The following is a 14,419-nucleotide window of genomic DNA, read 5'->3' as shown; positions in this document are numbered from 1 at the left end:
CTACTGTGTACTGGTACATCAGAACTTCTTCTCCTCTATTAGTACCTATTGATCAATATCTTCTTCTTGCACCAATAACTATTGTATTAGGCAGCTTTTTCTTTGCTGTCACTAAAAGACCTGACAATTACAAGGTACTTGGCTCTCATTTTTTCAAAGGTCTCAGTCTTACAGTCAGCCAACTCCACAGCTCTAGGTGCAAATCAAGGCAGACCATCATGATGGTAGGGTGTAGAAGAGCAAAGTAGCTCAGAATACTGCAGACAGAGCTTAGCTCACCAGGGACAAAAGATAAACCACAAAGGCATACCCACATGGACCTATCTTCTCCAGCCATACACTAGTTGCCTACAACTACCACCTAGTAAATCCACATTAGTGGATTAATGTACCCATTAGGGTTAAAGCTTTCATAATCCATCATTTCACCTCTAAATGATCATGCATTGTTTCACACAGAAGCTTTTTGAGTACACCTCATACCTAAGCCATAATATTTCTATTCTTCACAGTTTTTGTTAACCATTCTTGTGTTCTCAACTTCCATGAGATTAAATTATTAAGCTCTGCATATAAATGAGATGATGCAGTACTTGTATTTCTGTGCCTGGCTTGTGTCACTTAACCTAATACTCTCAAGTTCCATCCATCCACAAAAATTACAAGATTGTGTTTATTTAGGACAAATTAATTGTACATATTAGTCCTTAGATGCATAAACATGTACTCATAAAATAGATCCGTCTTATTTCCACCATGCCAAGACCCAGGCTCTTCCAAATACTTGTAATCATTATTCTATCATTATACCTACTATGTTTAGCTTCCACATATGAGAAAGAACATATATTACTTCTCTTTCAGTGTCTGGTTTATTTCACCTAACATAATGTCCCCAGTTCATTTCATTTTGCTGAAAATGACAGGATTTTATTCTTTATGGCTGAAATAATATTCCAATGAGTACCTAGGATAATTATGGCCTAACTTAGCTATTACGAAGAGTGTCCCAGTAAACATAGAAGTACGTGAATCTCTTTTGTATGTTGATTTCAGTTTCTTTGGATATGTATCCAGGAGTGTGATAGCTTCATAAGGCTGTATGTTTCATAATGACTCTATCCATCAACACTGTAGAACATTACCTTTTTCTCCACATTGTGCCAGTATTTGTTACTTTTATATTTTACCAGCTATTTTAAGTGGAATGAAGGAATATCTCCTAGTTTGATTTGTACTACCTTGATAACTAATTATATTATGCATATTTTCACTTGATTTTAGTCATTAGTATTTCTTTTGAAATATTTCTATTTAGATCATTGGTCAAAATTTTATTGGATTACTTGATTTTGTATTAAGTTCCTTATATATTTGGGGTATTACCCCTCTGTCAGATGAGTAGGTGGCAACATTTTCTTCCATTCTGTATGTTTTCTGTTCACTGTGTTGTTTCCTTTGGTATGCAGAGATTTTTAGATTTTTATGTAATACCTTTTTCAATATTTGACTCTGTTTCACATGTATGGGGGGATCCTATCAGGATGATTATTGCCTGAACCAATGTCTTGATGTGTTTCCTGTATTTTTCCTTCTAGCAGTTTCAAAGATTCAATTCTTCAGTAGGTCTTTGATATAATTTTGTACAAGGCCAGAGATGAGGATCATGTTTCAGTCTTCCACATGTGGATATCCAGTTTTGTCAGTAACATTTACAAAAGAGAATGTTTCTCTGCAATGTATGTTTTGGCCTCTTGTCAAGAATCAGTTGACTATGGATGTATAGGTTTGTTTCTGGCATCTCTGTTCTGTTTCCTTGGTCTATATGTTTGTTATAATGCCATTATCGGACTTCTTTGGTTACTGTGACTTTTCAGTACACCTTGAAATCAGGTGTTATGCTGTTTTCAGGTTTATACTTTTTGGTATATTGCAACTGATTTGGCTATTCAAGGTCATTTGTGGTTCTATAAAAAATAGGATTTTTTTTCTAGTTATTTAAAAAGTGTCATTGCTATCTTCTTAGGAATTGTACTGAATTTGTAGATCAGTTTGGGTAGCATGAAAGTTTTTAAAATACAAATTCTTCCAATCCAGGAACTTGGGTGATCTTTCAATTGGTTTGTTTTTGATCTTCTTCATTTCTTTGATCACAGTTTCATAACTTTCATTGTAGAGATATTCTGCTTCCTTAGTTAAGTTATTTTCAGGTATTTTATCATTTGTTTGTGTGGCTATTATTAAAAGGATTGCTTTGGAGATTTCTTTATCAAAAATTCATTTAAGTTTATAGAAAAGCTACTTATCTTTGGTGATTTTGTATCCTGCTATTAAATTTATTTATCAGTTGTAATGATGTTGGTAGGGTCTTTGCTTTTCCTATTTTCAGAATCATATTGTCTGCAGACAAGATAATTTTATTTAATTCTGCTCTGTTTGTACAACTTATTTCTTTGACTTGGTTAATTGTTCTGTCCAAAGTTTCTAGTACTAAACTGAGTGATAGCAGTGAGAGTGGTCATTTTGTCTTATTTCTGCTCCTAGAGACAACACTTTCACCTGTTCTACATTCAGTATGAAGTTAGCTATATGTTTTCATATATACCTTTTATTATATTGTGATAAGATCCTTCTGTACCAAATCTGTGCAAAGCTTTTGTCATGAAAAACTGCTGCATTTCATTAAATGCTTTTTCTACATCTATTAAGATGATCATATAATTTGTATCATTTATTCTGCTGATTTGAGGCATAATGTTTTTCATTTTCAGTATGTTAAAGCTTCCTAGCATCTCCAGGCTGAAACCAACTTGATAGTGCTGAATGATTTTATTGATGTGCTTTCAAATTCAATTTGACATTTTGTGACAATTTTTGAATCTCTGTACATTAAGGATTTTGGTCTATAGTTTTCTTTTATTGTTGTGTTTTTGTTCAGTTTCAATAATAGAGTACTAACAGAATGAATCAGTTTGGAAGGGTTCTCTACCTTACAATTCTAAGGAATATTTTGAGAAGCATTAGTGTTAGAGTAGTGTTAATTCAGCTTTAAAAACTTGATAATTTCACCAGTAAATGTCATCTGATCCTGAGTCTTTCTTTATCTGGAGAATTATTATTATTTCAATTTCACTATCTGGTATTAGTCCAGTAAAGTTTTTATTTTATTTTATTTTATTATGAACTCATGGTCAATTTTCATAGGACATATATGTCTCAAAACTCATCAATTTCTTCTAGGATTTCCAACGGGCTAGCATATATTTTTTTCAAGAATTCCTAATATATTTCTGCAATATTGGTTGTAATATTTCCTTTTTATCATAAATTGTATTTGGGTTTTCTACATTTTTTATTAGTCTAGATAATGCTTTGCTAACTTTTTTAATGTTTTGAAAGAATCAGATTTGCTTCATTGATCTTTTTATTGTTTTAATCTTCATATCATGTATTTGTGTTCTGAATTTTGTTACTTCTTTTCTTTTATGAATTTTATGTCTGTTTTTCTTGCTTTTCTAAATCCTTCAGATGTTTATTTAACAACTTTCTTTTTTTATGATGTATGCAAGGCATCTCATTGCTATAATTTTTCCTTTGACTATTGTTTTGGCTGTAACCTACAAGTTTGAGTATATTGTGTTTTCATTTTTTGTTTGAGATTTTTAAAAATAAAATTCCATATATTTTCTTCAATGATTCACCATTCATTAACAACTGTGTTATTAAATCTCTAGTCATTTGTGTATTTTCTAAAAGTTTTTGTTATTGATTTAGAATTTCATTTTTTCTAAGGATGATTATATTCCATTATGTATATAATACTGTATTTTCTTTATCCATTCCTACATTGATAGACACATAGTTTGTTTCCATTTCTTAGGTAAAGTGAATAGTAATGTAATGAAGTTAGAAATGCAGAAACCTCGTTGACAAAGTGATTTTTATTCACTTTGGATACACACACACACACACACACATACACACTGCAATGAGATAAGTGTAATAAGAATAATACTGATTCATACAAATTGATGAACTAATGATATATTTTAATTTTTTAATAATTTTTTTTAATTTTTAATAAAAGTTTTATGGAGTCCATCATAAAGATCTTTCAACTTCTTTATTAAATTTATTTCTAAGTGTATTTTAACTGTTATAAAGGGGATTGATTGTAGTTCCACTTCATATAATTCACTATTGACATAAACAATAATAATTTTTGTATGTTGATTTTATATCAACATACAAAAAATAGTATTATTTTCAAGCAGTGACAATTTGATATTTTATTTTACAACTTAGATTATTTATCTCCTTCTTTTGCTTGATTACTCTCAGTAGGACTTCCAGTGCTATGTTGTATTAAAGATCTTGTTCCAGATCTTAAACAGAAAGCTTTCAGCTTTTCTCCATTTGTTATGATGTTATGTGTGTATTTCAATTAATTAAAGCTTATTGATGAATAATAAAAAGTGAACTTAATCTATGAATCTAAATTGAAAGATGTATACAGGCATCAGCAGATTAATAAATAGAAAGATTTAATTTTGAATGAATCTCATGAATATAAGCTTTGACTCCTACAGCATAAAGCCATATGATTGAGCAACTCCCTAATATTTATATCATAGTCATGGTATCTAAATACCAAGACTGAAAAAAATCTTCTCTATATCATTTAATTTTGAGAGATATAAATCTTAGTACACATTGTTTTTAATTAATCAGGTGTTAGAGTCCATAAACAAGTCTGGATGGCACCTGGCAAAATGCCAGAGGGAGTGGTTTGTGAAGTAACGCCATCGAGCCATTAAGTGCGGAGATTCCTTATTGGTTGACTGCTGTATCTAGTTTATGTTAATTAGATAAGCTGTGTGGAATGTATAAATACCCCTCCAGTCCTACAATAAATGGCTCTCACTCCTGCTGTATCAATGTACACAAGTTGCTCGTCAATCCCTGGTTATTTTGCTGTAGCTGGACTGCAGCAATCTGGGTAAAATAGATGCCCCATAACAGAACAACAATAAGTCATTTATTATCTTTTTATTGTTGATGCTTTTTAATTGTTGTTCTTTATAAAAAATTTTAACTATACGACAAATAAATATTACATGATTCATCCTGAAAATTATCATTTGAGATTTAGTATGATATCATTAATCTGTCATTTATATATGATATTGGAAAGCAAAATTAAAAGTTGAGTGGGAAACATGCAAGTCCACTTATAAAGAGTCTACCCATAAAGAGTTTGTAAAGTGTTAATAACTCAATATTGTTTGACTTCATAATGGCTGCCATTCTTACTGGAGTGAGATGATATCTTAGAGTAGTTTTAATTTGCATTTCTCTGATTGCTAGATATAGTGAGAATTTTTTCATGTAATTGTTGATTGATTGTATATCCTCTTCTGAGAAGTGTCTGTTTAGGTCCTTGGCCCATTTATTGATTGATTTATTTGTTTTTGATTTTTTTTTTGTTATTTAACTTTTTGAGTTGTTTGTATACCCTAGAGATTAGAGCTCTATCTGATGTGTGAGGAGTAAAAATTTGTTCCCAGGATGTAGGCTCCCTATTCACCTCACATATTATTTCTCTTGCTGAGAAAACTTTTTAGTTTGAATTCGTCCCATTTGTTGATTCTTGGTTTTAATTCTTGTGCTATAGGTGTCTTATTAAGGAACTTGGGGCCTAACCCCACATGATGGAGATTAGGGCCAACTTTTTTTTCTATTAGAGGCAGAGTTTCTGGTTTGATTCCTCAATCCTTGATCCATTTTGAGTTAACTTTTGTGCATGGTGAGAGATAGGGATTCAATTTCATTTTGTTGCATATGGATATCTAGTTCTCCCAGCACCATTTGTTGAAGATGCTATCCTTTCTCCATTGCATGCTTTTAGTACCTTTGTCTAATATAAGGTAGTTGTAATTTTGTGGGTTGGTCTCTGTGTCCTGTATTCTGTACCATTGGTCTACCAGCCTGTTTTGGTGTCAGTACCATGCTGTTTTTATTATCCACGTTGTTTTAACAACAACAACTACTGGCGAGGATGCGGGGGAAAAAGGTACACTCATACATTGCTGGTGGGACTTCAAATTGGTGCAGCCAATTTGGAAAGCAGTATGGAGATTCCTTGTAAAGCTGGGAATGGAACCATAATTTGACCTAGCTATTCCTCTTCTCAGACTGTACCCAAAAAACCTAAAAACAGCCTACTACAGGGACACAGCCACATCAATGTTTACAGCAGCACAATCTAAAATAGCTATACTGTCCTTCAATGGATGAATGGATTAAAAAATATGTGGCATACATACACAATGGAATATTACTTAGCACTAAAATATAACAAGATCATGGCATTTGCAGGGAAAAGGAAAGCATTAGAGCAGATTATGATAAGTGAAGTTAGCCAATCCTTAAAAAACAAATGCTGAATGTCTTCTGTGATATAAGAGGAGGGACTCAAAATGGGGTAGGAAGAAAGAGAATGAGAAAAAGATTGCCTCTAGATAGGGAAGAAAGGTGGGAGGGAAAGGAAGGGGGAAGGGGAATTGCACGGAAGATGGAAGGAGACTCTCAAGGTTATACAGAATACATGTATGACAATGTGAGGGAAAAAAAAAAGAAGTGTGTCACATTAGATTGGGTAGAGAGAAGTGATGGGAGGAGAGGGGAAGGGAAAGGGGGATAGGAATGGCAGCAGAATAAAATACACACTAGTATTGCTGTATGTATATAGGTGACTACATGACCAATGTGATTCTGCAACCTGTACACTCAGAAAAATGAGAAATTATACCCTATTTGATTCAAGTGTATGATATGTCAAGATCATTGTACTGTTATGTGGAACTAATTAAAACAAATAGAAAATTATAAAAAAATAACTCATTATTGAAAAACAAAACTTTTATTTATAATGTGAAGATACAAATCACAAGAACTTTTTCTAGGTATATAAGGTTGTCCAGGAAAGTCAGAAGTTTTTCATTTGAATGCTTTGCCTTGGGAGAATTGGTAAAACAGAAGAATGATGCCAGTAATAGAGTGAAAAGTGTAGTTTCTCAAGTCTGTTACACTTGTAAGCATGTTTAAATGCAGACATAAGAAAAGTGTTACAATCCAGCTTCATTTTTTAGGACGATTTCTATAAGAAATATAGATTCTGAAGAATTATGCATATTTGTGTCATCTAAATGCAGACTTAAACTTGTTAAACAGAATCTTAGAAATGTAAAGATGGAGGCACAGTACCAAGGCAAGTTTCAAATGTTGGGAAGTTCACAGAAGAAATAAATGTATGTTATCTTCCTAGAAAAAGTAGAAGCAAAATTTATTAAAAAGAAGATTACAGTTCCATGATTTTGAGTATGAGACTGTCTCAGAAGGAGAAACTTGTTATCATCTATTGTTAAGCCAAAATCTCATAACTTTAGGCTGTAGTAAACCCAGTAGTGCAACAATTTTATAACCAACTTAAGCTCACCAGGAAACACACAGACATCCACATTATGAAAAGAATCAAAGGCAAACAAAGAAAAAAATATTCCACAATTTTGTTAATGTTTGAGGTTAACAATATTAATGGATCTTACACATTTTGAATGCTTTCTGGAAAGTCTATAGTGCTGAATTGGGTTTTTACAAAAATCACATCAAGATCTAGAAAAGGTGATATGAAAGAAATTATAATTCACTTTCATATAGACTTTAACATTTAATGAGCATTTACATTTGTATAAAATTATCATTAACAAAATCATCATTTTTCACACAAGTCACTTTTGTAGATATATATGTTCATTCATTCTTTTTGTTAGCTTTTAAGATCTATAATCTAATCAATAGTTTAATTCATTTAATGAGTTAATAGTTTGAAAGGATTCCTTTACTGAGTGATAAGTGTAGGGAGATAAAGTATAACTGGAAGAAGTAGGTCACTTCAGGTGTGACTTTGAGTTTTATGCATTGTCCCCCTGAATCCCGCTCTCTACTTTCTGGCCATCATGAGCTGAAGTAGCTTTCTTTAGCCCTGCCTTTCCTTTGTGAAGGTCTACCTTGCTTTGAGGCCAGAGCAACAGAGTAGGCTGATGACCATGGACTGGTACTTTGAAATACAGTAAAACCAACATTGGTTTTTCTAAATTGCTCTGGTTGAGTGTTCTGGTCACAGTAACAAAACGTAACTAATACAGAGGACAACCCTTCTAGAGGTGAGGTGGTAGTGTTTCATTCCAAAATACTCTAAATTTGTGATGTACCCACATTTATATGTGTTTCTGCTATTACTGTGACCTAGGTAAAAAGGCCTGGGAAATCAGCAACTGTCAAACTGTCATTCAAGTACTCAATTCATCCAACTATTAAAACACACACACACACACACACACACACACACACACACACATACACACACACACAAGTTCTGCTTCCAAAGCAATTCACTATGTCTCCTATAATTTCAAATAAATGGAAAACTGTAATGTAAGAAGGAAAAGCCAGCTATATCAGTGAGCACCAATAGACACATTCTAGATTAACTAATCTGCAAATTATTATATAGGGTTTAACATACTATGAAAATTATTAAGTATATTAAATCAAAGGAAAGGTTAGTTCAAATAAAGCTGTCACCAATTCTTCCCTAAAGCAAAAATTAGACACTAATCCTAAATAATAATAATAATTTTAAAGAAGAAGACTCCTGGTATTTACTTTGGAGAACACATTATTTCAGGCACCTCAGTTTTAACTATGCTGGCAGAATTAGAGTGGAAGAAAAAAACTTGAGCATCTTGAGTACCACTCTGAAATGTGAATTTAGACCAAAAAAAAGAGAAATAAAATACATATTCCATGGGAAACTATGTCTTAATAGAAAAATAAAAAAATTGTCTGGTGAGAGCTCTGTCACAACAAAAAATAACACAACCCCTGCCACGTTCTACATCCACTCATGAATGTCACATGTAGACTCTAGAGGATCAACAAAACCTGCTGCTGTGATTATAAATGAAACCAGACATTCATTGAGGCTGGTAAATAATTTTAAAAGGTGCCACAATTGGCATGTAGAGTGTTAGTTTCTGTTTGGAAAAAGATCAAAATACATATATGTACATAATTTTGTATTCTCTCCTGCATTCTGCTGTTGCAAGATAAGAAGTCAACAATCATTACTCTACATGTTGGTTCAGGGAAGATTAATGAATTTGGCATCTAGAAATTTCTCCATTGGCCTTTGTCTCCACATTTCACATAGTCATTTTCATTTTTGGAAACTGGTGTTTTAAAGTATAATATATTCTCATGTGATTTCTCAAACAAATGAGTGTTTTTTAAATACCACTTTGTAATAATAATAATATATTCATAGACTTGAATTATTATACTATTTATAACTGTGCTGTTGGTGTGAATTACTTTGTATCAATTCAAGGCCTGCTCACTTGGCTTAATTAAAGTGTTCTCATTCATAAAAAGGGCATAAGTGAAATACAATTATTTTAAAATGTGTCATTTTTAGGGGAGAGAAACTGATTAGTACTTGATTCAGCAGCAGGGAGATATGAATTTAGTCACAAGGTGTACAGTCCTGAGAACAAATAAGAATGTTGGAGAAAGTCAACATGTGAACACATGGAATAGAAAATATTTTGACTTTGTGTCTGTGTCTCCAAGTTATTAGGGAAGGAAAGATATATAACATCTTTAACTATTATTATCCTTATTATTATTATTATTATTATTTTATGGAACAAGTAGTTCACGATGAAAGTAATTAATAAGTCTCCTGCTCCTAAGATTCATCAGTAACATGCAGATGGCAGGTTTAAAATGTTATACTGTATATAAAAATCTTGATGTTTCATGGCAGATCATTTTAAATGCTCATAGCTACAACAATGTATTTTTGTTAAGATTCCACTTTTATCCTTAACCGGATTTATATGCAGTACACAGGAATGAATTATATGATCACTAGGATGTGACAAAGAAAACTTCTATTTTCTGAAGATCTGCCTTTGATATGAATGAGAAAACTGTAATATCACATTAACCTTAAAAAACCCCAGGCTTTAATGATGACTAGAGTTTAGTGTTGCACTGAAAAAGTCCACACTCAAATATGAAATGTGACTCATTATTATCAATCTCATATATTTTTTCAAGTTATTTTCAGTATAAAAAACACATCTGCTAAAATGCAGTTATGGAAAGCACTGAATATCTAATTTCTCTTATCCATGCATTCTCTCTAGATGGAATCTACAGCTTAAGTGTTTTATTCATTATTTTGAAGAAAGGCAGATTTGTATATTAATTAATATACTCTGTGAAAAAATATTTAAAAGTAATAGCAGTTTATTTCAAAGAAATAGCAGCAGTTTATTTTAAATAAATAAACTATTTATTTCTTATGATTTCCGGTAGCCCTTCTTTATGTAACTGCCCTTCATGTGAGCAGCAGGAAAGAACAAAACTCCTAGATTGCGAAATGATTAATTTCTTGTACTCTAAATATCTTCCTCTCTCTCTCTTGTATACCATACTAAAAAGGCATCACTTCTTGAAATGTGAGAATGAGTTAAATGTTTTAAGCATTATGATATGTGTGCTGTAATGAACACTGTGCTATATTATCATGACTTCAATATGATCAAATACTGGTTCTGTATCTGAGATTACTGAAACAGAACTGAGCGTATCACAAGGATTAAAGACATATGAAATGTTAAATCCTTAATCATTTTTCATACATTTTATAGGTAGCCTATCCTTTCTCACAACTCAATGAAGTTAAGGTAATGACTAGTGGAAAATAGTCAACTAATTAAATTTCACTTTGAAAAAGGTACAACATATTACTATACTTCCCAGAATAAATGGAGCATGCAAATGTCAATATTTCATTCTGAAAAAAAAAACCCTTTGGAAAAATAAAATAAAATAGTCTCAGGGTTTCAAGGTATCAGGTAAAATTTAGCTAAAATTTTAAGTTCATAGCAAGTTATTTCCTATAAAATAGAAAGCCACTCATTTCTTATAACTGCATCTTGAAAGTTATTTCTGCATTGTGCTTCCTTTATATAGTTTTTTTTCTGCTAGAATATAAATGTGAGCTATATCTCTCTTAGCTTCATGTGTGATATATTTTACCACTGTCTTCATTAATCAGCTAAATTTTCATGTTTTCTTGATTTAATGGCCAGTTACATTTAACCACAGAATGGTTCTAGGGGAGAAAAAAAGAACCATATCAATAACATCAAAAAACAAAGCTCAAACTATAAAATGTGCATAGCTGTATGTGCACATTTTATGTCACACACACATAATTCTTAGTATTTCTAATACTTTTGATATTTTAAAACAAAACCACTAAAGACAAAAGCATCTCTAATCTTCTTGCTGCTGTCCTTACTATTTTCCAGCAACTTCATTGTCACCCACATCCTATTCTTCAAGGTTCAGTCTTTCTAATCACTGATATTCTTTTTTTTAAAGTGCTTGCTTACAACCAGTTTCAACATAATTTTTCCTATGGATGGTAAATAAAATAATGTTTATAAAGTTATTATCACAGGGCTTGACACAGTCCAGACATTTAAGGAAATATGACCTCTTATTGCATATGGGCTGTGCAATCTGACCTACATTAGCTGGAAATCGCAGTATCACACTTTAGTTATTATGCATCCTTTAGAATATTATTCCAACTCTCCAACCAAGCATTAGTTTTTCCATATAGAAAATGATCAAAATGAGATCTTAAAGGGTTATTGAGATGATTATCACCAACCACTTTTTAAGATGCTTAACATATTTGATATATAATTGGTGCTTAGCAAAGATCTAGTTCCCTTCCAGTATTTTAGTGTAACACTTCTTTAAAATTAATGATTTTAACTTGCTAAGCTCTCTCGTCTTCTAAATGTATGCAGAATTGTGGCAGAAACCAGTGCATTCCTTTCATGTTTCTGTGATAAATTGCCACTAACAGTAGCTTAAAATAGCACAAATCTATTTCTATACTATTCTTTGGTAATAGAATATTCTATGAATCAGAAGTTTGATGTGGATGTCATTAGGCTAAGATCAAGATGTAAGAAGCAATGTGTTCCTTTCAGGAGCTCTAGGGGAGAATCTCCTGAGATTCAATTGGTGTTTATTGTAGTTTCAGAAAAAAAATCAGTTTTCTTGCAGGCTGAATAGACTATAAGCAATACCAGTGCTTGTTCTGTGGTTTCCTTCATTTCATACTATTCAAAGCCAACAATAAAGTCAAGTTCTTCTCTTATATCTTCTCGGATTTTAAGGGTTCCTATTATTAGATTAGTCCCATGTAGATAAGAATGATCTTCTCAACTCAAGATATATAAACACAACAAATATGTAAATTTTCGTGAACATTTTGTTACATATTCACATGCTCCAGAGATTAGGATTTGGACATTTACAAATGTCTATCATTCTACTGACAAACTTTGTAGGATCATATGACGGGACTTATTGTTTGGACAACTTATATTCACACAATTCCTACTATGCCAAGTCTGATAATTAGCAATTAATTCCATTTCTGCATTTTGGAGAAGTGCTACCAAAAGTTGGACATAGTTTCCCTTCTAAATAGTTGATTGATTCACAGTGTTGACCTGCAGCATGGACAAAAATGAAAATCAAAATGAAAAGGCAAGCTTTTCTTGCTTGAATTGTTCCACGTGTATTTTGTCTGAAGAGTCACTATTATCTATCAACTGTGAAGACTTACTGCCTCATTTCAATCTTTCTTGTTACTAATTACATAATTAAAGAGGTAAAGCTGTGACTTTTGAAATTGATTTATCATCATATTGCTACAGTTTCCATATTGGGATCAATTTAAAGAATAATTCTCAGATTTTACTTTGCATCATCTTTTAATAGATTTCCAATCTCTGTTTCCGTTTCTCAGTAATACTATCAGATGAAATAAATGCTTATTTTATATTTTACATTTTATTCATTCTATCAGTATTTAAGGAACCATCATGGTTATTTTTTTTTTCTATTTTTTCATCCAGATTTAGGATAAAAAATTAATTTGTTAAAATTTTCTTTCAGTCTTCACTTCCCATTATTATTGTTATTTACTGAGAATCCAACTCAGTGACACTTTACTACTAGGCTTCCCAGTCTATTTTAGTTTTTATTTTGAGGCAGGATCTAAGTTGCTGAGGGTTGCACTAATTTTCTGAAAACTTGAGATCACCTTGCCTCAGCCTCCTGCATCTCTGGAATTGCATGCACGTGCCACTGTGGGGCTAAAATCCCTCTCCAATTCTTGCCATAGAAATTTCTCTGGTAGTAAAGAATTTTAAGCCTTACTCTGTTTTATATTGTCATGCTAACTCGTTCAATCTTCTTAACTCCTTTCTATTAATTTGATTTCTTTTTCACTGTTCTTTTCCTGATGCTTACTATTCTTTTGTTAAATTTATTCCTCTTCCACATATGTGATTATTTTATGGTATATATGTTCGTGCAACCATGTACTAGAATACCCCCAACTTCTGCACTGAATGTTTGTACTATAGGCATATGTAGAGATATGTTTTCAAAATTTAGAAGAATTAAACTTTGTACTGAAATATATGCTGTAAAATAAGAGTAAAAATTCATGATTTTCAATACATGAATCCACATGTTTATATATATGCACATAAACATGAATATAGTTATACAGATGTGATATATAGTCATGCAAAATACTCTATTAAAAGTGAACATACTTTAGAAAGCATGTTGCTTTCTAAACACAGCTCTCCAATAAAAGGATTCATGATTCTTAGAGAAGGGAATGACCTCAGAGCAAAGGAAATGAAATATTAACTGGGATATCTTATTTAGTGAGAAACAAAAGATTTTTTTAAAATAGGAGCTGTTGAAAGAAGATGAAAGACATTAATTTGAAAACTCTCTAAGTGACTAAAGTTAGAAAAAAACAGAAAAATAAGAAACCCATAAAAATATCAATATTCATATCTTTATATTAACAGAAAAATCACTAAGTTGAGTAATGAAGGCCTGTAACTCCAACAACTCAGGAGGCTGAAGCAAGAGAAAAGCAAGTTCAAGGCCAATTTTGGCAAGTTAGGAAGAACTTCAGTAATTCCTGAGAGGAAGAGTAGAAGTCCATTGTATTGGACAAAGGAGAATGAAACGAAGGAGGCAGAAGGGGAATATGAAGAACAGTAGAATTCATAGGATATAACTTCCCTATCCTTGTATTTGAATACTTGCCCAGGGTAACTTGGCATCATATATGACCACAGGATCAGATGATAATTAGAATAAGTTATACTCTGTGTATGTATAATATGTTAAAGTACATTCTAAAAAGAACAACAACAATAAAAAAACC

Source organism: Urocitellus parryii, unplaced genomic scaffold, assembly GCF_045843805.1.
Source record: "Urocitellus parryii isolate mUroPar1 unplaced genomic scaffold, mUroPar1.hap1 Scaffold_40, whole genome shotgun sequence".
NCBI classification, from domain to species: Eukaryota; Metazoa; Chordata; class Mammalia; order Rodentia; family Sciuridae; genus Urocitellus; species Urocitellus parryii.
This window is presented reverse-complemented; position numbering follows the sequence as displayed.